Raw genomic sequence first — 26704 nt, forward strand, 5'->3', positions numbered from 1 at the left:
GGACCCTGAGATCACAACCAGAGCCGAAGGCAGAGGATTAACCCACTGAGCTGCCCAGGCGCCCCAGGTTAAATATATTTTTAAGAGAAGAGAAAAGTTAGCAAGTGAACCCCAGTAAAAAAAAAAAAAAAAAAAAAAAAAAAAAAAAAAAAAACCCAAAACTGACAAACATCTCCATGAAGCAGCAACCGCAGAAATTCTCAGTGATGCACATATGTGTAGCGACAGGAAAAAATGTCTGGAGGCTGACTTCAAGGAGGATAAGTTGCTCCCACTGGAGATATAGGCAGACAGAAAGGCCTGCTCGCTTGCTGCCTGAAGCCACAACTTCAACTGGGCTGGCGGACTTGATTGCACACCACTTGCTTCACCAGAACACTGTGAGGTTTCCAGTAGCTCATTACATCTAAACACTACTGCCTCCTTTAACAAGGTTTCCCTTCCGGATTGCCCCTGACTTACAGGGATAGGCAGTAGGTGTCCCTACACATGCTCCTTCCAAACTTTCTCCTCTCTCTGCTTTCTTCTGATCCACTTTTTATTTATGGGGTAGCTTTACAGGATATCCCTTCTGTGATTAAACAGGTCTTAATAACTCTACCTTTTGTAAAGGAAGCCTTCCCCAATTATTTGTATGTTGATAAATATTTACCTATGAATCTCCATAAATCATCACTTTATATGGCACCAACATGTAGAAAATAAGAATGAAGTTACCCAATTTTCAGAATGAACCCTACAAATTACAACCTACCATCTAAAGCCAGAGACAGAAAGAGAAAATCTGCATAAACTAAAGTAATGTGGGTTCCTTATTCATTCATATTTATTGTGAAAAATGGAAGTTTTAGGAAGATTAGAATAATGCATACTTGTTCTTTTTTTTTATTTAAAGATTTTATTTATTTATTTGCCAGAGACAGAGGGAGAGAGAGCGAGCGAGCACAGGCAGACAAAGAGGCAGGCAGAGGCAGAGGGAGAAGCAGGCTCCCTGCTGAGCAAGGAGCCCGATGTGGGACTCGATCCCAGGACCCTGGGATCATGACCTGAGCCGAAGGCAGCCGCTCAACCAACTGAGCCACCCAGGCGTCCCAATGCATACTTGTTCTATTATATCAGCAACTAATCCTCTGTAGATGGTAATGTATCCATAACTCCATCTCCAATCTAGAATTTCTGAACATGAGGAGAGGGTATTAAAATCTCCTCTGTGGGAGGTAGAGCATTACAGTGTCTGTCTCTGGCCTTCCTGCTACAGGATGAGACTTGCAATTAGTGATGGCAAATGGAATTCACAAAACATTTCTGGGCTTTAGAGGACATCGGAAAACTAACAAAGGACTTAGAAAGCGGTAGGAAAGGAAGCAGGAAGAAGGGAGGTGGCAGAAACAAGTGAGCCAAAACATGATCTGTAAGCAACAAGCTCAAGAGAAACAAATCAGGGTGCCAGAGAACAAATGCCATTTTCACTGCAGGATCTCTACAGGCCTGTACCCTCCAGACTCTGTTCCCACCACATGGTAAGTTGGGGGAACTGAACCTGAGCTTTCCTGAATAAACCAGGACCCTCAAATGGAACCAAAGTGATCCCAACCAAGAACACTCCCAGTCTCCTGGCAAAGGAAAGACAAACCCTCCAGGAAAAAACAAACAAACAAACAAAAAAAAACCTACAAAAAACAGAATTAAAAGAGATTACATCTATGTTCCAATAAATCTGGTCTCAAAATCCCATCACAGAGCATTCAAGAAATGAGGCCACTGTGAGAGACAGAAGACTGAGGGAAAATGAAGACTTTAGACACTGGAATGATCAGATACAGAATAGGAAATATTACATGTTAATTGTTTAAGAACACAAAAGAGGTTTAAAAATGAAGAAGGATCAAGAGCCTATCAAAAGCAACAGGCCAAGTGTGAACATGGAACTGAAGGAAGTTAAACAGGGACCAAAAATCACTGAGATGTAAAACACAACAGAAAACATACCAGAATGGTGGGGCAGTAGATGAGTCCCAAATGGAGGACTTCACACACTGCACACAAGAAGTGAAGACATTCTCCAGAATGCAACACAAGGAGGCAGGAGAAGAGGATGAACACCAGCTTGAGAGACACGGACAACAGATGGGAGGTTTAAATAAGAATCCTGGGAAGTATAGCAGAAGGACAGAGTAAACATTTCAGAAGACAATAGCTGAGCATATTACAGAAATGATAAATCCAGAAATACAGGAAATGCACTGATACCAAACAAGACAAGAAATCTTCAATTAGATATTTTGTGGTAAAGCTATAGAACACCAAAAACTAAGAAAAAGATTTTAAGGAAAGTCAGAGAGAAAAGGCACTTGAAGGAATGAACAGGGTGGAAACAGAGTTTAAAGCTGCTACAGTGGTAAGGAGATGCTAATAAAATGGTACCTGTAAAGGGTGACAGGAGTATTTTTACTGCCACTAATGCTAATACTGTGTCTAACGCACATAACAACTGAAGACTGTGAAGGTTAAGCTGGAGCAGAAAAAAATTAAATGAATTATGACCCCCAAAAGAAGGATCATGCCAATGAATTTCACAACTCTGGTGATCACTTTAAAAGCATCCCCTCTATTTATCATAGTATTTGTATCATGTCCAGGATGAGATATTACAGCACACATGATAAAATATTTTAAAACAATAGTCCATTTTGCTCAAACTCCATGTTGAAAGCAAACGACTCTGTCAAACACTTTGAAGAAGGTAAAAGTAGTGGAACCATGTTTTGTCAAGAAAGCCCAGGGAGAAAAGCAGGTAGTAAAACCAAGTAGCAGTACGTAGGAAGGGCAGCCTCAGGAAGAAAATGAACACCGTTTTCTTCTGCTTTGTTCTCTTTTTTGTTTTCTTGTTGTTGGTATCTTTTTTTTTTTTTGGTCTTTCCCAGAAATCACTTCATATATATACATTTATCTGTTCAACTTCAGTGAAAGTTGGGAGGAAAATGTGCCAGAAGTTTTTAATGGTTGTCTTCAGCTGAATGCTTATTTTCTTCCTTCAGTTTCTCTGGGGTTTCCCACTATTCTTCAATAAACATGTGTTGCTTTCTGGCAGGGTAAGGCCAGATGAATTTTTAAAAGAAGTAATGGCAGGTCATCCGTCCATCCAGATCAGGAGAGAGCCCATACCAGGGCAGGCAGAGAGGGTAGTAGACTCCCCTCTGTGAGTTCCTGCCCTCTTGGTCTTTCCTCAGCCCTTGCTCTCTGCTCTGTCTCTCCAGTCACACCCCAAACCCAGAGCAACAAAAGGACTGTTCAAAACTTAAACCCTGTGAGAAGGGCCACACAGAGGCAAGGAGAGCCCTGTAAGACTTTGAGCCATGCGGTCTGTATCTGAGACTGCACATCTCCTTGAGCTACGTTCCATTCCCTCCATGCCTAATGTTGGCTTCGCGTTCTACAGAAGCAGTCAGGGCATCCATACACTCCTCTCTGTGTGCTTTTCTGTATACCTGATCCCATCTCAACCCAAACACCCAGCACCATGCACCATCTGTCATCTCCCTTCAGTCAACCTGCAAATAGGTAAACACAGCCTATAAAACCCACCCTCGTCCAAGCTATGTCTGGAGTTATGATCGTCTGTCTTTACCATCAAACTTTCTAAAAGGCTATTCTTGTGTGTGGCCTCTATGGTCTCACGCCCAGTCACTCTATCTCTCTGTCTAGCTTAGGACTCCACTACTCACCTCCCATTTTCTTTAAGTACTCAGTGACAACCTCCTCACTCTACCACCACCCCCTAATCAAGCTGCTTTGCAACTTTTCACATCATCGAACATTGCTGACATTTCATTCCTTGAAATCTCTCTTCTCTAGACATCTGTGCAAAAATGCCTTCCTGGCATCAAAGCCACGTCCCTCCCCTTTCATCCACTACTCCTTTATTCTTCCTCTTTATCTGCCCAAGAAAAGAAGGAATTACCCTAAATCCTTAACTGTCACTCTCTCTGCAAGGAATATATCCCTTGGCAACAGCATGATTGCATCTCTCTTCCCCCAAGCACCCATCCCTACATTTTGACTGTCCAACCAGAACCTACACCTGCGGGTCCCACAGACACCTCAACTCAGATTGCCTAAAGCTGCACTCCTCCTCTTACCTTCTGGACCTGGCTCCCTTCCTGAGTTGCCATGACTGTTGTGGCAGTTGACACATCAGACTCAACATTCTGAAAACAAAGAGGCACCCCTAAGCCTACTGCAGCATTTTTTTTTCCATAGCCGAGATATGGAAGCAGCCCAAGTGTCCGGCAACAGAAGTCGAAGTGGTACATACACACAATGGTATATTACTCAGCCATCAAAAAGGACGAGACCCTGATATTTACAACAGTATGGATGTACCTAGAGGGTATTGTGCTAAGCAAAATAAGTCAGACAGAGAAAAACAAATACTGTATCTCCAGGGATGAATCCTTGAAAAATGCCCTACATATTCAAGTTTTAATGCAGGACCAGAAGCAACAGTTTTAGCATATATCACCACGATATAAAATAAAATCTTAAAAAAAAAGGAAATAATAGGACAACAACAGTTATGGTAAAAAGACTTAACAATTGTCTTGCTCATCATCACCAGCACCACACCAGTTACACGTCTGACCCCCAGGCCAGCATAGCAGGTGTGAGGACAGGTCCAGGCAGAGAAAGTGTTACTTGTCACATTTTTTGAAAAATGATAAACAGAAGGGATGCCTGGGTGACTAGGCTGGTTGAACGGCCAACTCTTGATCTCAGTTCGGGTCTTGATCTCACGGTGGTGAGTTTGAGTTCCACACTGGGCTCTGAACTGGGTGTGCTGCCTGCTTAAAACTAAACTAAACTAAACTAAAATAACACCTCTGTCAAAAGTACGTGAATTCACAACTTACATGTAAGTCAAGTTCTACTTGTTCTAAGACAGCATGAAAACCAAGATGTCGTTATCAAGACAGGAAGCAAGATAAATTTTGTATTCCATGTGCCCTGAGATGACCCCAACTGCATCCAATTCAGCCATGGCCCACCACACATCTGCAAGAGAGGGTATATTATCCCCATTAGCACAGAAGAAACCAAGGCTCAGAGAGGTTTAAAAAAAAAAAAGAGTCCAAGATCATAGCATCATTTAGCAGCACAGCCAGAATGTATAGGAATTACCTCAAAACAGGCCACACTAGTGGAAGAATGCCTTAGTGTGGAATTATGAAAACCCAGGTAGAACGCTGCCTCAAAAAGGCAGATAATCAGCTTGCATGGAGCACTGGGTGTGGTGAAAAAATAATGAATACTGTTTTTCTGAAAATAAATAAATTGGGGAAAAAAAAGGCAGATAATCAATAAAGGAAATGCAAAGAGGTGCCTGGGTGGCTCAGTCAGTTAAGCATCTGCACTGGGCTCAGGTCATAATCCTGGGATCTTGCCCTATGTCAGGCTTCCTGCTCAGCAGGGAATCTGCTTCTCCCTCTGCTTCTGCTCCCCATTCATTCTCATAAACAAAAAAAATATAAAATCTTACCCAAAAAAAGGAAAAATAAATATTATAAGCTTACAATAAAGATATGAATGATGAGTCAAAGCTTTCAGTGACACACACACACCTGCCTACAGTTCTCTGGCTTAAACATGGGTGGAATTGATGGGGTTAGAAGAACAGGAGGCACATAGGCCCTGACAGCACAGCCCCAGCAGATGGAGAACCCTGGTGTAGGTTTAGCTACATTTCATTGTCCTTTAAAATTTCAAAACTAAAGAAATCTGGTAGGGTTATTGAAGTCTCATCCTGGGGGATGCCTGGTTGGCTCAGTCTGTTAGGCAGCAACCTAACATGACTCAGGTCAAGTCTGGCATCAGACTCCTTACCCAACCAGGAGCCTGCCTCTCCCTCTGCCTGTTGCTACCCCTGCTTGTGCTCTCTCACTGACAAATAAATAATCTTTAAAAAGAAAGAAGAAAGAAAAAAAGAAAAGAAAGATAAAATCTGATCCACAGTATAGAACAAAACAAAGGATGGTACTTTCTTGGGCTGATTTCTGTTTGTTTGATTTTAAGTAGGCTCCACAGCCAGCATGGACACTAGTGCAGGGTTTGATCTCAGGACCCTAAGACCATGAACTGAGCCAAAGGCAGACAATCGATTAAGCCACCCAGGCACCCCACTTTCTTGGGTTCTAATGGGACTTTTCCTAGGTTCTAATTATAGTTGTACTGGCTGCCAGGGGGAATGAAGTCCAGCACCACAAGAAAAGCATCCCAAGGCAGCAGTCCTCTGCAGGAGATTTGCTGATGACTGCCATTATCAAAGAGTCAGTGGGTGAAGGTTTTGAAGCACAGTGGAAACAATGATAGCCACTGACTTTTGGGTGTCACTGAATCATCCTACTCACCTTCAGGAAGCCGGGCCCTTCTCCAGTCAACGCAGCAAAAGCAAACTTGTTAGAAGAACAGGGGAGGGGGTCATCTCCCTCCCTCCCAGAAACTGAAGCAACCAGCCAAACAGTGCAGCACTGGAGTAAAAATAAAAATACGAAGGGATGTAGGGGCACCTGGATAGCTCAGTCTGTTAAGCATATGCCTTTGGGTCAGGTCCTGATCTCAGGAACCTGGGATCTGAGCCCCATTTCAGGCTCCCTGCTCAGTGAGGAGTCTCCCTTTCCTTCTTCCTCTGCCCCTGCTCCTAGCTCATTCTCTCTCCCTCTCAAATAAATAAAATCTTTAAAATAAGAAATTTAAAAATGAAGAAATGAATCAAAATGCATAATTCAGAAACAGAACTACAGATATAAAAAACCACATATAAAAACCTGAAATATGACCCCGTGAGTGAGGAAGGATTATTAAATCATGATACTGTATGAATTGATTGCCAATTTTTTCTTAGAACTAGAGCACATTGCACTACACCAAAACAAAAACACAAAATTAGGATTGAATATAAAAATAAAATTATCAGTTTTATTCCATCAAGTGTTTCTCTAACCTACTGATCAAAACCTCAGTTCATCCTCCAAAAGAATCTGGGCACCACCTCAGCACACACGAACACATTTTCAGGCCACAGTTCACACTGCTCCAGTCCCCACTCTAAGTCCTGAGCCATGGGCTCCTTCAGGCAAAGCCACCACCAACTATGTCAGGGCCCCTGCCCTAGAAATCCTCAAACCCAACCACTTCACAACAGGGAGACTCAGGGAGATTCAAATGGGCAGAAACGTGGGACTTTGACTTTTTTTTAATTAAAAGAAAAATACAGCAAGAAACATTTCTAGAACAAAGTGAAGAGCTAATCTCTCACAATGTCGAGAGTATTAGAATTATCAATACACCATCAATAGTTTGATAGGTCAAACAGGCCAAAAGCTGGAAACACCAGAGGAAATGTTCACAGCAAACAGACCTGAAAGCCAGGCCCTAGACCGGCTGACATGGCTCTGCCACTTAACACAGCGAGAAAGTGTTAACTTTCCTGGGCCTCAACTTCCCTCCTGGCCAGCAGGAAAGTGGCACAATCACAAAACTCATGTCTGGTCGGGTATTACATGAAAGAAGAATGCTCGGTGAGAGCCCCGCCAAACCACCTGTGCAGCCACAGTCTGTGCCCAGTGAATGGGAATTTCCTCTACAGCAGCCACATGAAGAGCTGAAGGATCTGAACAAGATGCCTGTTTATTTAGCAGTCACAAAACCACGTTCTGCCATAAGCAGAGAGGGCAAGAGACCCCAAGAGATGGGAATATCCCTCACCCTTCCTGGACCAGGTTTTCAAGACAAGTTGGAAAGCCCACAGCAGCTCTGCCACTGACTCTGAATGAGCCTTTGGAAGACAACACCATCCCAAACAACAGTTTAATTTACTTCTCTTTAAAAAGCAGTAAGACAAGGTCTTGGCCACATCTTCATAAATTAACAGCTTAGGAGGCTAAACCCCAATGATTTAGTTATGTCCCCAGCAGGCACACCTCCACTTGTGGGCAGCTTCAGGGAGAAAGGGTGCTCTCCATCCATGAGGACACCCTCTGACATTCATCTGCCTGAAGATGCTTCCTACCCATGGGCATGTACTCCCTGGAACCCTCCCCATCTAAGTTCCTCTCTGCATGCTGCACGAGGCAATGTCCTCACACCCCCATCACCACTGGCGACACCGCAGCTACCCCTGAGCCTTCAAGCAGGGTGCACCTGTCTTTGCTGCCAAGCATCCCATCAGCCCAGCTCCATCACTGATTTCTGTACCCATAATTAATTAACTTATGCATGTATGTATTTATGTATTTTTATAGATTCATTTGTTTTAGGGAGAGAGAGACAGAGACAGAGATACAGAGAGAGCACACACACACACAAATACAGGGAGATAGAACCTCCAGCATATTCTACACTGAGAGCAGAGCACACCTCAGGGCTCAATCCTACCACCCTGAGATCATGACCTTAGCTGAAACCAAGAGTTGGATGCTTCAACGACTGAGCCACCAGGCACCCCTCTGTACCCGTAATCTTAAGAAAAGACAGACACCGCTTCTTTCTGTCAGCCACGGCCTCATAAGCCATCTGTCACACAGCCAAAGCTTCCAGAAAGTAGGACCAGGTCTGCAAAACCAGTGATGCCAGAGTATCACCATAAAACTACAATCTAGTGAGTACCAGGCTCTGCTCTAAGCTCCTAATATGGCCTTCTATTTTGTACCCCTCACAGAACTACATGCTAGGTATTATCCCCAGTGCACAGAGGAGGACACTGAGGTCCATGGCTTACCCAAGCGATCTACTTTTATGTGGCAGCAGCAGGGGCCTGAACCCAAGTCTGTGACTCCAAGGCCCCTCCGTCAACTCTGCTACTCATGCAGCCCCAACACAGCCATCAAATACCTCCCTAAACCCTCATCCCTCCTGTGAAAAAGCATGGTCTTCTGCCATTTCCCAGATGGAAAGAAAGCCGGCTTGAGCCAGATCTAGTGACCTGCCCATGATGGTACAGGCAATGTCCCCCCGTTCTCCCTCCAACACCCATGTCATTCTGCACGAGGCCCCATGAGGTCCTTCATGCTTCCAGTGGAGAACTCTGGTGAGACCACCAGTCTCCTGGCAGGCCTTCATCTTGACCCTGGTGGACAGGACCAGTTAGGAGAAACTGGCTATTTAAGCCTCTGAAATGGGGTCCTACCACCCAGGAAAATCCCCTTGTCTCCAGGGCATCGCCCGTGTGAATTAGCTGGCTTTGTAGAGGGCTCCACAAGCACCAGCCTTGCTGGGTCACTTTCTCTAAGGTGGTGGCTGAGACAAAAAGGACCCAGGAAAGAAAGGCATAGGCTGTAGTGGAACTCCAGTGCCTTGGCATCAACAATTAATGGGGTGGGAGGTTGGGGTAAAAGGTGGTGGGTATTATAGAGGGCACAGCTTGCATGGAGCACTGGGTGTGGTGAAAAAATAATGAATACTGTTTTTCTGAAAATAAATAAATTGGGAAAAAAAGTAAAAAAAAAATGTGAGCAGCTGCCTCTGCTCACCAGATCTGCATTTTATGTGGGGCACACTGTTCAAAGTTTACACCCCCCATCTCTGTAACCTTCACGACAACCCCTGGAGCTCCCTGCACCATCATTACCACCTCACAGACAAGGAGACAAAGCATGAGGTGTGTGTAGAATGATGCAGCTCTGTGCTGGGGCCAACCTGCGGAGGACTCCCACAGGCCTGCTCTTTCCACTGCAGCAGAAGCAGGTGAAAACAACGGGTCAGTTTGCATTATGTAGAGTGGAAAAGTCAACCATAAGGATCATTCGATTTTTAGATGGGTTATTCCTCAGGATAAAAACCGTTCCAAAAAATAATTTCCTAGAAGTTCAACATATTCCTCCTTCCAGGTGCCTGGAATGTGATGGAATGTTGTTAAAATAAGTTCTGGCCCATCAGCATGCCAGACAGAAACTAGAAGTAAGCTGTTGCAGGTCCCCAAAGGCTCAGTCACAACCCTAAGGAGAAGACATATAACTTTCACGGTCCCAAAGTGGTTATGTTTAAGAAAACGAAAATAGGCACAGGTGGAACATTTTAAATTACAGACTTTCAATTCAGGGGCAGTGGGGTTAGGGGGTGTCCCCCAACTACCCCCAAATGTTTCAGCTATATATAGTGACTTACCAAAGTGACTCATCACAAGTACCTACAAGGCGACTGACAGGCAACTGACCGATGAGGAAGGTATTCGGACCACTTAACAAAACCAGAACAACTTAGAACCTTCATTATTAAGAAGGGAAAACCAGGGGAGGAGTCAAGATGGCGGAGAAGTAGCAGGCTGAGACTACCTCAGCTAGCAGGAGATCAGCTAGAGAGCTTATCTAAAGATTGCAAACACCTGCAAATCCATCAGCAGATCGAAGAGTAGAAGAACAGCAATTCTAGAACAGAAAAACAACCACTTTCTGAAAGGTAGGACTGGCAGAGAAGTGAATCCAAAGCGACGGGAAGATAGACCCCGGGGGGAGGGGCTGGCTCTCGGCAAGCGGCAGAGCAACGAAGCACAAAATCAGGACTTTTAAAAGTCTGTTCCGGGGCGCCTGGGTGGCTCAGTGGGTTAAGCTGCTGCCTTCGGCTCAGGTCATGATCTCAGTGTCCTGGGATCGAGTCCCGCATCAGGCTCTCTACTCAGCAGGGAGCCTGCTTCCTCCTCTCTCTCTCTGCCTGCCTCTCTGCCTACTTGTGATCTCTCTCTGTCAAATAAATAAATAAAATCTTTAAAAAAAAAAGATTTAAAAAAAAAAAAGTCTGTTCCGCTGAGTGACATCGCTCCGGAGGCTAAACCGGGGTGAAGCCCACGCGGGGTCGGCGTGACCTCAGGTCCCGCGGGGTCACAGAAGGATCGGGGGTGTCTGAGTGTCGCAGAGCTTGCGGATATTGGAACGGGAAAGCCGGCTGCAGAGACAGAGCCGACAGAGCCGACAGTAAGCTCGCAGCTCGGAGTTGCCTTGAACCGGTCGCAAGCTCGGTGAGCTCGGAGCGCGGCCGGAGGTTAGGCAGACGCGAGTTACTAGGAGCTGTTTGCTGAGGGCGCACTGGGGAGCGGGGCCCCGGGCTCTTGGCTCTTCCGGGCCGGAGACCGGGAGGCCGCCATTTGTATTCCCGTCCTCCGGGTCTCTATGGAAAGCGCTCAGGGAACAAAAGCTCCTGAAAGCAAAGCCGAGCAGATCACTCGGCCCGGCCCCTGGTAAGGGCGGTGTAATTCCGCCTGGGGCAAAGACACTTGAGAATCACTACACCAGGCCCCTCCCCCAGAAGATCAACAAGAAATCCAGGCAAGACCAAGTTCACCTACCAAGGAGTGCTGTTTCAATACAAAGGAGAGAGCAGCAGAATCCCAGAGGAGGAGAAAACAAACCACGGAACTCATGGCTTTCTGCCTGTAACTTTTTAGTCTTCAGTTAATTTAATTTTTTTTATTTTTCATTTTTTTTCTCTTCTTCTGCTAAAATTTTTTATAACTTTTTTTTAATTATGTAGCTTTTTATTTTTTTTTTAATTTTTTTTCCAATTTATTTATTTTCAGAAAAACAGTATTCATTATTTTTTCACCACACCCAGTGCTCCATGCAAGCTGTGCCCTCTCTAATACCCACCACCTGGTACCCCAACCTCCCACCCCCCCGCCACTTCAAACCCCTCAGATTGTTTTTCAGAGTCCATAGTCTCTCATGGTTCATCTCCCCTTCCAATTTACCCAAAACCACATACCCTCCCCAATGTCCATAACCTTCCCCCCTTCTCCCAACCCCCCTCCCCCCAGCAACCCACAGTTTGTTTCGTGAGATTAAGAGTCACTTATGGTTTGTCTCACTCCCTATCCCATCTTGTTTCATGGATTCTTCTCCTACCCACTTAAGCCCCCATGTTGCATCACCACTCCCTCATATCAGGGAGATCATATGATAGTTGTCTTTCTCCGCTTGACTTATTTCGCTAAGCATGATACGCTCTAGTTCCATCCATGTTGTCGCAAATGGCAAGATTTCGTTTCTTTTGATGGCTGCATAGTATTCCATTGTGTATATATACCACATCTTCTTGATCCATTCATCTGTTGATGGACATCTAGGTACTTTCCATAGTTTGGCTATTGTGGACATTGCTGCTATAAATATTCGGGTGCATGTGCCCCTTTGGATCACTACGTTTGTATCTTTAGGGTAAATTCCCAGTAGTGCAATTGCTGGGTCATAGGGCAGTTCTATTTTCAACATTTTGAGGAACCTCCATGCTGTTTTCCAGAGTGGTTGCACCAGCTTGCATTCCCACCAACAGTGTAGGAGGGTTCCCCTTTCTCCGCATCCTCGCCAGCATCTGTCATTTCCTGACTTGTTGATTTTAGCCATTCTGACTGGTGTGAAGTGATATCTCATTGTGGTTTTGATTTGTATTTCCCTGATGCCGAGTGATATGGAGCACTTTTTCATGTGTCTGTTGGCCATCTGGATGTCTTCTTTGCAGAAACGTCTGTTCATGTCCTCTGCCCATTTCTTGATTGGATTATTTGTTCTTTGGGTGTTGAGTTTGTTAAGTTCTTTATAGATTTTGGACACTAGTCCTTTATCTGATATGTCGTTTGCAAATATCTTCTCCCATTCTGTCAGTTGTCTTTTGGTTTTGTTAACTGTTTCCTTTGCTGTGCAAAAGCTTTTGATTTTGATGAAATCCCAAAAGTTCATTTTTGCCTTTGCTTCCCTTGCCTTTGGCGATGTTCCTAGGAAGATGTTGCTGCGGCTGAGGTCGAAGAGGTTGCTGCCTGTGTTCTCCTCAAGGATTTTGATGGATTCCTTTCTCACATTGAGGTCCTTAATCCGTTTTGAATCTATTTTTGTGTGTGATGTAAGGAAATGGTCCAATTTCATTTTTCTGCACGTGGCTGTCCAATTTTCCCAACACCATTTATTGAAGAGGCTGTCTTTTTTCCATTGGACATTCTTTCCTGCTTTGTCGAAGATTAGTTGACCATAGAGTTGAGGGTCTATTTCTGGGCTCTCTATTCTGTTCCATTGGTCTATGTGTCTGTTTTTGTGCCAGTACCATGCTGTCTTGATGATGACAGCTTTGTAATAAAGCTTGAAGTCCGGAATTGTGATGCCACCAACTTTGGCTTTGTTTTTCAATATCCCTTGGGCTATTCGAGGTCTTTTCTGGTTCCATATAAATTTTAAAATTATTTGTTCCATTTCTTTGAAAAAGATGGATGGTACTTTGATAGGAATTGCATTAAATGTGTAGATTGCTTTAGGTAGCATAGACATTTTCACAATATTTATTCTTCCAATCCAGGAGCATGGAACATTTTTCCATTTCTTTGTGTCTTCCTCAATTTCTTTCATGAGTACTTTATAGTTTTCGGAGTATAGATTCTTAGCCTCTTTGGTTAGGTTTATTCCTAGGTATCTAATGGTTTGGGGTGCAATTGTAAATGGGAATGACTCCTTAATTTCTCTTTCTTCTGTCTTGTTGTTGGTGTAGAGAAGTGCAACTGATTTCTGTGCATTGATCTTATATCCTGACACTTTACTGAATTCCTGTATAAGTTCTAGCAGTTTTGGAGTGGAGTCTTTTGGGTTTTCCACATAGAGTATCATATCATCTGCGAAGAGTGATAATTTGACTTCTTCTTTGCCGATTTGGATGCCTTTAATTTCCTTTTGTTGTCTGATTGCTGAGGCTAGGACTTCTAGTACTATGTTGAATAGCAGTGGTTATAATGGACATCCCTGCCGTGTTCCTGACCTTAGTGGAAAAGCTTTCAGTTTTTCTCCATTGAGAATGATATTTGCAGTGGGTATTTCATAGATGGCTTTGATGATATTGAGGTATGTGCCCTCTATCCCTACACATTGAAGGGTTTTGATCAGGAAGTGATATTGTACTTTGTCAAATGCTTTTTCAGCATCTATTGAGAGTATCATATGGTTCTTGTTCTTTCTTTTATTGATGTGTTGTATCACATTGACTGATTTGTGGATGTTGAACCAACCTTGCAGCCCTGGGATAAATCCCACTTGGTCGTGGTGAATAATCCTTTTAATGTACTGTTGAATGCTATTGGCTAGTATTTTGGTGAGAATTTTTGCATCTGTGTTCATCAAGGATATTGGTCTATAGCTCTCTTTTTTGATGGGATCCTTGTCTGGTTTTGGGATCAAGGTGATGCTGGCCTCATAAAATGAGTTTGGGAGTTTTCCTTCAATTTCTATTTTTTGGAACAGTTTCAGGAGAATAGGAATTAGTTCCTCTTTAAATGTTTGGTAGAATTCCCCCGGGAAGCCATCTGGCCCTGGGCTTTTGTTTGTTTGGAGATTTTTAATGACTGTTTCAATCTCCTTACTGGTTATGGGTCTGTTCAGGCTTCTATTGCTTCCTGGTTCAATTTTCGTAGTTTATATGTTTCTAGGAATGCATCCATTTCTTCCAGATTGTCAAATTTGTTGGCGTAGAGTTGCTCATAGTATGTTCTTATAATAGTTTGTATTTCTTTGGTGTTAGTTGTGATCTCTCCTCTTTCATTTTTGATTTTATTTATTTGGGTCCTTTCTCTTTTCTTTTTGATAAGTCTGGCCAAGGGTTTATCAATTTTATTAATTCTTTCAAAGAACCAGCAGGTTGATTTGTTCTATTGTTTTTTTGGTTTCTATTTCATTGATTTCTGCTCTGATCTTTATTATTTCTCTTCTCCTGCTGGGCTTAGGGTTTCTTTCTTGTTCTTTCTCCAGCTCCTTTAGGTGTAGGGTTAGGTTGTGTACCTGAGACCTTTCTTGTTTCTTGAGAAAAGCTTGTACCGCTATATATTTTCCTCTCAGGACTGCCTTTGTTGTGTCCCACAGATTTTGAACCGTTGTATTTTCATTATCATTTGTTTCCATGATTTTTTTCAATTCTTCTTTAATTTCCCGGTTGACCCATTCATTCTTTAGAAGGATGCTGTTTAGTCTCCATGTATTTGTGTTCTTTCCAAACTTCCTCTTGTGGTTGAGTTCCTGCTTCAGAGCATTTGGGTCTGAAAATATGCAGGGAATGATCCCAATCTTTTGATACCTGTTGAGTCCTGATTTAGGACCGAGGATGTGATCTATTCTGGAGAATGTTCCATGTGCACTAGAGAAGAATGTGTATTCTGTTGCTTTGGGATGAAATGTTCTGAATATATCTGTGATGTCCATCTCATCCAGTGTATCATTTAAGGCCTTTATTTCCCTGTTGATCTTTTGCTTGGATGATCTGTCCATTTCGGTGAGGGGAGTGTTAAAGTCCCCTACTATTATTGTATTATTGTTGATGTGTTTCTTTGATTTTGTTATTAATTGGTTTATATAGTTGGCTGCGCCCACGTTGGGGGCATAGATATTTAAAATTGTTAGATCTTCTTGTTGGACAGACCCTTTGAGTACGATATAGTGTCCTTCCTCATCTCTTATTATAGTCTTTGGCTTAAAATCTAATTGATCTGATATAAGGATAGCCACTCCTTCTTTTTTCTGATGTCCATTAGCATGGTAAATTCTTTTCCACCCCCTCACTTTAAGTCTGGAGGTGTCTTCGGGTTTAAAATGAGTTTCTTGGAGGCAACATATAGATGGGTTTTGTTTTTTTATCCATTCTGATACCCTGTGTCTTTTGATTGGGGCATTTAGCCCATTAACATTCAGGGTAACTATTGAGAGATATGATTTTAGTGCCATTGTATTGCCTGTAAGGTGACTGTTACTGTATATTGTCTCTGTTCCTTTCTGATCTACCACTTGTAGGCTCTCTATTTGCTTAGAGGACCCCTTTCAGTATTTCCTGTAGCACTGCTTTGGTGTTTTCAAATTCTTTCAGTTTTTCTTTGTCCTGGAAGCTTTTAATCTCTCCTTCTATTTTCAATGATAGCCTAGCTGGATATAGTATTCTTGGCTGCATGTTTTTCTCATTTAGTGCTCTGAAAATGTCATGCCTGCTCTTTCTGGCCTGCCAGGTCTTTGTGGATAAGTCAGCTGCCAATCTAATACTTTTACCATTGTATGTTACAGACTTCTTTTCCCGGGCTGCTTTCAGGATTTGCTCTTTGTCACTAAGGCTTGTAAACTTTACTATTAGGTGACGGGGTGTGGGTCTATTCTTATTGATTTTGAGGTGTGTTCTCTGAACCTCCTGAATTTTGATACTCGTTCCCTTTGCCATATTGGGGAAATTCTCCCCAATAATTCTCTCCAGTATACCTTCTGCTCCCCTCTCTCTTTCTTCTTCTTCTGGAATCCCAATTATTCTAATGTTGTTTCGTCTTATGTTGTCACTTATCTCTCGAATTCTCCCGTCATGGTCCAGTAGCTGTTTGTCCCTCTTTTGCTCAGCTTCTTTATTCTCTGTCATTTTGTCTTCTATATCGCTAATTCTTTCTTCTGCCTCATTTATCCGAGCAGTGAGAGCCTCCATTTTTAATTGAACTTCATTAATAGCTTTTTTGATTTCAACTTGGTTAGATTTTAGTTCTTTTATTTCTCCAGAAAGGGCTTTTATATCTCTGGAGAGGGTTTCTCTAATATCTTCCATGCCTTTTTCAAGCCCGGCTATAACCTTGAGAATTGTCATTTTGAACTCTAGATTTGACATATTACCAATGTCTGTATTGATTAGGTCCCTAGCCTTCAGTACTGCCTCTTTTTTTTTTTTTTTTGTGAATTTTTCCGTCTTGTCATTTCGTCCAGCTAAGAGTATATGAAGGAGCAAGTAAAATACTAAAAGGGTGGCAACAATCCCCGGAAAATGTGCTTTAACCAAATCAGAAGATATCCCAAATCGTGAGGGGGGATTTCTCCCCCCTGACGATTGGGTGAGGGATCTCCTCTGATTGGGATCTCCTTTGATTGGGATCTCCCAATCTCTTCTGATTGGGATCTCTTCTGATTTGGGGATAAAAGGAGGTTCAAAAAAAAGAAAGAAAAAAAGAATTAAAAAAAAAGATTGAATTAAAAATTCAATCAAGAATTTAAAAAAGAATTAAGAAAAAAAGATTGAAGAGATTAGGATCTCTTCTGATTTGGGGATAAAAAAAGGTTCAAAAAGAAAGAAAGAAAAAAAAGAAAAAAAAAGAATTAAAAAAAAGAAAATGAATAAACAAAAGTATAAAAAAGAAATATATATATATATTAGATAATCTAGTTAAAAAACGTTAAAAGAGTAAAGGGTAAAAGTTATAAAAAAATTTAGCAGAAGAAGAGAAAAAAAATGAAAAAGAAAAAATTTAAATTAACTGCAAGACTGAAAAATCACAGGCAGAAAGCCATGAGTTCCATGGTTTGTTTTCTCCTCCTCTGGAATTCTGCTGCTCTCTCCTTGGTATTGAAACTGCACTCCTTGGTAGGTGAACTTGGTCTTGCCTGGATTTCTTGTTGATCTTCTGGGGGAGGGGCCTGGTGTAGTGATTCTCAAGTGTCTTTGCCCCAGGCGGAATTACACCGCCCTTACCAGCGGCCGGGCTGAGTGATCTGCTCGGCTTTGCTTTCAGGAGCTTTTGTTCCCTGAGCGCTTTCCGTAGAGTTCCGGAGGACGGGAATACAAATGGCGGCCTCCTGGTCTCCGGCCCGGAGGAGCCGAGAGCCCGGGGCCCCGCTCCCCAGTGCGCCCTCAGCGAACAGCTCCCAGTAACTCGCGTCTGCCCAACCTCCGGCCGTGCTCCGAGCTCACCGAGCTTGCGACCGGTTCAAGGCAACTCCAAGCTGCGAGCTTACTGTCGGCTCTGTCTCTGCAGCCGGCTTTCCCGTTCCAATATCCGCAAGCTCTGCGACACTCGGACACCCCCGATCCTTCTGTGACCCCGCGGGACCTGAGGTCACGCCGACCCCGTGTGGGCTTCGCCCCGGTTTAGCCTCTGGAGCGATGTCCCTCAGCGGAACAGACTTTTAAAAGTCCTGATTTTGTGCTCCGTTGCTCCGCCGCTTGCCGGGAGCCGGCCCCTCCCCCCGGGGTCTATCTTCCCGTCGCTTTGGATTCACTTCTCCGCCAGTCCTACCTTTCAGAAAGTGGTTGTTTTTCTGTTTCTAGAATTGCTGTTCTTCTTCTCCTCGATCTGCGGATGGATTTGCAGGTGTTTGCAATCTTTAGATAAGCTCTCTAGCTGATCTCCTGCTAGCTGAGGTAGTCTCAGCCTGCTACTTCTCCGCCCTAAAATTTTTTATAACTTTTACCCTTTTCTTTTTTAACGTTTTTAACTAGATTATCTAATATATATATATTTCTTTTTATACTTTTCTTTATTCATTTTCTTTTTTTTTAATTCTTTTTTTTCTTTCTTTATTTTTGAACCTCTTTTTATCCCCAAATAAGAAGAGATCCTAATCTCTTCAATCTTTTTTTTCTTAATTCTTTTTTAAATTCTTGATTGAATTTTTAATTCAATCTCTTTTTTTAATTCTTTTTTCTTTTTTTTTCTTTCTTTCTTTTTGAACCTCTTTTTATCCCCAAATCAGAAGAGATCCCAATCAGAAGAGATTGGGTGATCCCATACAGAAGAGATTGGAGGATCCCAATCAAAGGAGATCCCAATCAGAGGATATTTCTCCCCCCTCACGATTTGGGATCTCTTCTGATTTGGTTAAAGGATATTTTCCTGGGATTGTTGCCACCCTTTTAGTATTTTACCTGCTCCTTCATATACTCTTAGCTGGACAAAATGACAAGGCGGAAAAATTCACAACATAAAAAAGAACAAGAGGCAGTACCGAAGGCTAGGGACCTAATCAATACTGACATTGGTAATATGTCAGATCTAGAGTTCAAAATGACAATTCTCAAGGTTATAGCCGGGCTTGAAAAAGGCATGGAAGATATTAGAGAAACCCTCTCCAGAGATTAAAAAAAAGCCCTTTCTGGAGAAATAAAAGAACTAAAATCTAACCAAGTTGAAATCAAAAAAACTATTAATGAAGTTCAATTAAAAATGGAGGCTCTCACTGCTCGGATAAATGAGGCAGAAGAAAGAATTAGCGATATAGAAGACAAAATGACAGAGAATAAAGAAGCTGAGCAAAAGAGGGACAAACAGCTACTGGACCATGACGGGAGAATTCGAGAGATAAGTGACACCATAAGACGAAACAACATTAGAATAATTGGGACTCCAGAAGAAGAAGAAAGAGAGAGGGGAGTAGAAGGTATACTGGAGAGAATTATTGGGGAGAAATTCCCCAATATGGCAAAGGGAATGAGCATCAAAATTCAGGAGTTTCAGAGAACGCCCCTCAAAATCAATAAGAATAGGCCCACACCCTGTCACCTAATAGTAAAATTTACAAGCCTTAGTGACAAAGAGCAAATCCTGAAAGCAGCCCGGGAAAAGAAGTCTGTAACATACAATGGTAAAAGTATTAGATTGGCAGCTGACTTATCCACAGAGACCTGGCAGGCCAGAAAGAGCTGGCATGATATTTTCAGAGCACTAAACGAGAAAAACATGCAGCCAAGAATACTATATCCAGCTAGGCTATCATTGAAAATAGAAGGAGAGATTAAAAGCTTCCAGGACAAACAAAAACTGGAAGAATTTGCAAACACCAAACCAGCTCTACAGGAAATACGAAAGGGGTCCTCTAAGCAAATAGAGAGCCTACAAGTGGTAGATCAGAAAGGAATAGAGACAATATATAGTAACAGTCACCTTACAGGCAATACAATGGCACTAAAATCATATCTCTCAATAGTTACCCTGAATGTTAATGGGCTAAATGCCCCAATCAAAAGACACAGGGTATCAGAATGGATAAAAAAACAAAACCCATCTATATGTTGCCTCCAAGAAACTCATTTTAAACCCGAAGACACCTCCAGACTTAAAGTGAGGGGGTGGAAAAGAATTTACCATGCTAATGGACATCAGAAAAAAGCAGGAGTGACAATCCTTATATCAGATCAATTAGATTTTAAGCCAAAGACTATAATAAGAGATGAGGAAGGACACTATATCGTACTCAAAGGGTCTGTCCAACAAGAAGATCTAACAATTTTAAATATCTATGCCCCCAATGTGGGCACAGCAAACTATAAAAACCAATTAATAACAAAATCAAAGAAACACATCAACAATAATACAATAATAGTAGGGGACTTTAACACTCCCCTCACCGAAATGGACAGATCATCCAAGTAAAAGATCAACAGGGAAATAAAGGCCTTAAATGATACACTGGATGAGATGGACATCACAGATATATTCAGAACATTTCATCCCAAAGCAACAGAATACACATTCTTCTCTAGTGCACATGGAACATTCTCCAGAATAGATCACATCCTCGGTCCTAAATCAGGACTCAACAGGTATCAAAAGATTGGGATCATTCCCTGCATATTTTCAGACCACAATGCTCTGAAGCTAGAACTCAACCACAGGAGGAAGTTTGGAAAGCACCCAAATACACGGAGACTAAACAGCATCCTTCGAAATAATGAATGGGTCAACCGGGAAATTAAAGAAGAATTGAAAAAAATCATGGAAACAAATGATAATGAAAATACAACGGTTCAAAATCTGTGGGACACAACAAAGGCAGTCCTGAGAGGAAAATATATAGCGGTACAAGCTTTTCTCAAGAAACAAGAAAGGTCTCAGGTACACAACCTAACCCTACACCTAAAGGAGCTGGAGAAAGAACAAGAAAGAAACCCTAAGCACAGCAGGAGAAGAGAAATCATAAAGGTCAGAGCAGAAATCAATGAAATAGAAATCAAAAAAACAATAGAACAAATCAATGAAACTAGGAGCTGGTTCTTTGAAAGAATTAATAAAATTGATAAACCCTTGGCCAGACTTATCAAAAAGAAAAGAGAAAGGACCCAAATAAATAAAATCAAAAATGAAAGAGGAGAGATCACAACTAACACCAAAGAAATACAAACTATTATAAGAACATACTATGAGCAACTCTACGCCAACAAATTTGACAATCTGGAAGAAATGGATGCATTCCTAGAAACATAAACTACCAAAATTGAACCAGGAAGAAATAGAAAGCCTGAACAGACCCATAACCAGTAAGGAGATTGAAACAGTCATTAAAAATCTCCAAACAAACAAAAGCCCAGGGCCAGATGGCTTCCCGGGGGAATTCTACCAAACATTTAAAGAGGAACTAATTCCTATTCTCCTGAAACTGTTCCAAAAAATAGAAATGGAAGGAAAACTCCCAAACTCATTTTATGAGGCCAGCATCACCTTGATCCCAAAACCAGACAAGGATCCCATCAAAAAAGAGAGCTATAGACTAATATCCTTGATGAACACAGATGCAAAAATTCTCACCAAAATACTAGCCAATAAGATTCAACAGTACATTAAAAGGATTATTCACCACGACCAAGTGGATTTATCCCAGGGCTGCAAGTTTGGTTCAACATCCGCAAATCAGTCAATGTGATACAACACATCAATAAAAGAAAGAACAAGAACCATATGATACTCTCAATAGATGCTGAAAAAGCATTTGACAAAGTACAGCATCCCTTTCTGATCAAAACCCTTCAATGTGTAGGGATAGAGGGCACATACCTCAATATCATCAAAGCCATCTATGAAAAACCCACTGCAAATATCATTCTCAATGGAGAAAAACTGAAAGCCTTTCCACTAAGGTCAGGAACACGGCAGGGATGTCCATTATAGCCACTGCTATTAAACATAGTACTAGAAGTCCTAGCCTCAGCAATCAGACAACAAAAGGAAATTAAAGGCATCCAAATTGGCAAAGAAGAAGTCAAATTATCACTCTTCGCAGGTGATATGATACTCTTTGTGGAAAACCCAAAAGACTCCACTCCAAAACTGCTAGAACTTATACAGGAATTCAGTAAAGTGTCAGGATATAAGATCAATGCACGGAAATCAGTTGCATTTCTCTACACCAACAACAAGACAGAAGAAAGAGAAATTAAGGAGTCAATCCCATTTACAATTGCACCCCAAACCAAAAGATACCTAGGAATAAACCTAACCAAAGAGGCTAAGAATCTATACTCAGAAAACTATAAAGTAGTCATGAAGGAAATTGAGGAAGACACAAAGAAATGGAAAAATGTTCCATGCTCCTGGATTGGAAGAATAAATATTGTGAAAATGTCTATGCTACCTAAAGCAATCTACACATTTAATGCAATTCCTATCAAAGTACCATCCATCTTTTTCAAAGAAATGGAACATATAATTTTATAATTTATATGGAACCAGAAAAGACCTCAAATAGCCATAGGGATATTGAAAAAGAAAGCCAAAGTTGGTGGCATCACAATTCCGGACTTCAAACTTTATTACAAGGCTGTCATCATCAAGACAGCATGGTACTGGCACAAAAACAGACACATAGACCAATGGAACAGAATAGAGAGCCCAGAAATAGACCCTCAACTCTATGGTCAACTAATCTTCGACAAAGCAGGAAAGAATGTCCAATGGAAAAAAGACAGCCTCTTCAATAAATGGTGTTGGGAAAATTGGACAGCCACGTGCAGAAAAATGAAATTGGACCATTTCCTTACATCACACACAAAAATAGATTCAAAACGGATTAAGGACCTCAATGTGAGAAAGGAATCCATCAAAATCCTTGAGGAGAACACAGGCAGCAACCTCTTCGACCTCAGCCGCAGCAACATCTTCCTAGGAACATCGCCAAAGGCAAGGGAAGCAAAGGCAAAAATGAACTTTTGGGATTTCATCAAAATCAAAAGCTTTTGCACAGCAAAGGAAACAGTTAACAAAACCAAAAGACAACTGACAGAATGGGAGAAGATATTTGCAAACGACATATCAGATAAAGGACTAGTGTCCAAAATCTATAAAGAACTTAACAAACTCAACACCCAAAGAACAAATAATCCAATCAAGAAATGGGCAGAGGACATGAACAGACGTTTCTGCAAAGAAGACATCCAGATGGCCAACAGACACATGAAAAAGTGCTCCATATCACTCGGCATCAGGGAAATACAAATCAAAACCACAATGAGATATCACTTCACACCAGTCAGAATGGCTAAAATCAACAAGTCAGGAAATGACAGATGCTGGCGAGGATGCGGAGAAAGGGGAACCCTCCTACACTGTTGGTGGGAATGCAAGCTGGTGCAACCACTCTGGAAAACAGCATGGAGGTTCCTCAAAATGTTGAAAATAGAACTGCCCTATGACCCAGCAATTGCACTACTGGGAATTTACCCTAAAGATACAAACGTAGTGATCCAAAGGGGCACATGCACCCGAATATTTATAGCAGCAATGTCCACAATAGCCAAACTATGGAAAGTACCTAGATGTCCATCAACAGATGAATGGATCAAGAAGATGTGGTATATATACACAATGGAATACTATGCAGCCATCAAAAGAAACGAAATCTTGCCATTTGCGACAACATGGATGGAACTAGAGCGTATCATGCTTAGCGAAATAAGTCAAGCGGAGAAAGACAACTATCATATGATCTCCCTGATATGAGGGAGTGGTGATGCAACATGGGGGCTTAAGTGGGTAGGAGAAGAATCCATGAAACAAGATGGGATAGGGAGGGAGACAAACTATAAGTGACTCTTAATCTCATGAAACAAACTGTGGGTTGCTGGGGGGAGGGGGGTTGGGAGAAGGGGGGTAGGGTTATGGACATTGGGGAGGGTATGTGGTTTTGGGTAAATTGGAAGGGGAGATGAACCATGAGAGACTATGGACTCTGATAAACAATCTGAGGGGTTTGAAGTGGCGGGGGGGTGGGCGGTTTGGGTACCAGGTGGTGGGTATTATAGAGGGCACAGCTTGCATGGAGCACTGGGTTTGGTGAAAAAATAATGAATACTGTTTTTCTGAAAATAAATAAATTGAAAAAAAAAGAGAAAACCATTTGTTAAACACTCACCAGGCACCAAACCCGGTAGGCACTGTCACAAGCTCTACTCATCACAAGGCTGTCAAACTCAGTGCAGAAACGGAGGATGAGTAAGTCACCTAAGGTCATGCAGCACCAGAATCTGGATTCCAACCAGGTTTAACATCAAAGCCCACCCCCGCTTGCTGCAATGCTTCAGAACCTAAGATTTGATCAATAAATTACATGCTTAACAATGTTTACATGTCTCTGTTAGAATTCAGGGAAAGGTTTTTAAAAATGACATACACAGGGGAAAAAATAATGCAGGTTCTGGAGGCAGGCTGCCCAGAGTTCAAATCTTGGCTCCTCCACTTACAAGCTGTGTGACCTTGGACTCCTTTAGCTCCCCTGTGCCCATTTTTCCATGCATTAAAATGGTAGCCATAACAGACCCTATCTCCTCAGGCAAATAAAGCATTTTGTTGTTGTTGTTGTTGTTGTTTTAAGATTTTATTATTTATTTGACAGAGAGAGAGAGAGAGAGACAATGAGAGAGGGAACCCACACAGGGGGACTGTGAAAGGGAGAAGCAGGCTTCCCATTGAGCAGGAAGCCTGGTGAGGATTAGATCCCAGCACCCTGGGAGCATAACCTCAGCTGAACAACTGAGCCACCCAGGTGCCCACAAATAAAACATTGAGAATCATTCCTGGCATGAGTTAGGCCTCAGAAGGTGTGGGCTGGTGTTACTTCTTGCTGGGCCCTGGATAGGGCCAGCAGCCTCAGGCCCACTGTTTTAGCAAGTCATTTGCATAAACAAAGCCCAGGCTCAGCCACTTTGTGCTTACCCTATGCTTTCTTCCTGTCACTAACATCTCTCCTCACTCCTGCTCTGTGGCACTAAGCTCTGGGCCTCAACTTCCCATCTGTCAAATGAGGTGAGGAGCCCAGCTGATCTATCTGAGGTCCTTTCAGCTGGGAAATCTAGGATTCTTGGTAACTCAGGGCCCAGAAATTTCAGAACCATCCTAACACAAACATTACCAGATGACACCCACTCATTTTCCTCAAATCTTCTCTTCCGTATTATGTATAAATGCTTATTTCCATGGCAAATCTTCTCCAAGATCCCAGAGCTCCACAAGCACCCACAATAGGCTGGGCAGGCATCCCCAGTGCTGAGGCTGGGGACAAGATGGTCAGAAGCTCTGACCCCCAGGGGGACGGATTCCAAATCAAGCTGCTCTGATAAGCAGGTCCACCCTGTTAGAGAGGATTTCAACAGAGCACAGTTCAGAGGAAGTGCAGGCATGAAACTCAGAACTTGGCCCACTGGACAGAGGGCAGTAGCACAGTGGGCCAGAGGGGTGACAGAGGGATGGAGAGGAATGGCACAATCAACAGAGGCCAGCCAAGGCAGCACTGATGCTCAATGTGAGAGGGTGGGCTGGGGACACACTGTGAAAATGGCTTCACAGGCAGGAAGCAAGCCCAGCTCAGCACAAAGCAAAGTCCTGAGCAGGAACCTGCTGAGACCAGGTTGGACAATAAGGTGAGCAGAAAATGGCTGTGGGACCCAGTGCAGTCTGAATCCCACCCATGCCTCTCACAGGCTGGGTGACCCCGGACCAGTTATGCTACATCCTTTAATGTTTCCTAAAGCGTATGTTCACTCCATAATCCTGAGCCATGTTCTCATTTGGGTGAGTGTGGGAGGCCACAATAAGGCTTGAGATGAGAACCAAACCAGACCCTGACTTGTGCCTCCTTTAAAGTCCGAATAACCTAACAAAAGGTTTAGGACGGGAAAAGTTGAGTAGCACTGAGAAAGGGTCTGTGCTATGTGTTGCGCGCTCGCCTACGTGACTTCCCACACGCTTGCTAGACAAATGAGAACAATTCGGTTGGGGTACAAAGTTCGTTGCTGGTCCTTGCTGCCTTAGTACAGCCCATAAATTACTTTCAGGTTTGCTGTATTTGTACTGGCATCAGCCATTTGGCGTCATGAGGAACCCATGGTTTTTTAACTAGACACAGATGTAATGTCACTATATATATATGGCCTTAATGCTTTGAATAAACTTAGCACTGTTGGACATCCTCCTCAGTGCTCCTCCTGACCCCCATCTCTTTTCTTCTTGAGTTCTTTTCTTCATCCTCTTACCCTCACGTTCCTGGTTGATTTATTGCACCGGCCATGAGAGGTAAGGATCCGATGCTGCCCACAATCTACGGGGATCCAATATATACAACTAGGACAGCCTGGAGGGAGGTGGGCAACGCGGCTGGACAGGGAGTTAAAAAAGAGTCAGGAAGAAGTCATTCCCACACTTGAGTCATGGGTTGGTACTGACCAGAGACACTGGGCAAGAGACGGTGTCCCAAGACTGCTGTAAGACTAGCCAGGTCCAGGCAAAGCACCTAACAGTGTGTAGATGTAACCCATCTGTAAAAGGGGGTCGGGGGGTGGTGATTGCAGCTGGTTGAGCATCTGACTCTTCGTTTTGGCACAGGTCATGATCTCAGGGTCCTGGGATCAAGCCCCACCTGACTCCACACTCAGTGGGGAGTCTGCTTGAGATTCTCGGTCTCTCTGCCTGGCCCATTCACCTATGCCTTCATGTGTTCGGTGGTGTGCTCTTTATCTCTCTTTCTCTCAAATAAATAAATCTAAAAAAAAAAAAAAAAAGGAAGTCATGAAGGATCAGGAGACCTGCTGTTAAGGTCCCAAAGACTCCACTCTCCTCAACTAGCCTCCGGAAATAAAGTAAGTGGATGCCCAGGAGCCTCCTGGACACAAAACTTTCCAAAGCAAAGCTTTCAATTTCGTA

The sequence above is a fragment of the Neovison vison genome, chromosome 1 (genome assembly GCF_020171115.1).
Source record: "Neovison vison isolate M4711 chromosome 1, ASM_NN_V1, whole genome shotgun sequence".
NCBI classification, from domain to species: domain Eukaryota; kingdom Metazoa; phylum Chordata; class Mammalia; order Carnivora; family Mustelidae; genus Neogale; species Neogale vison.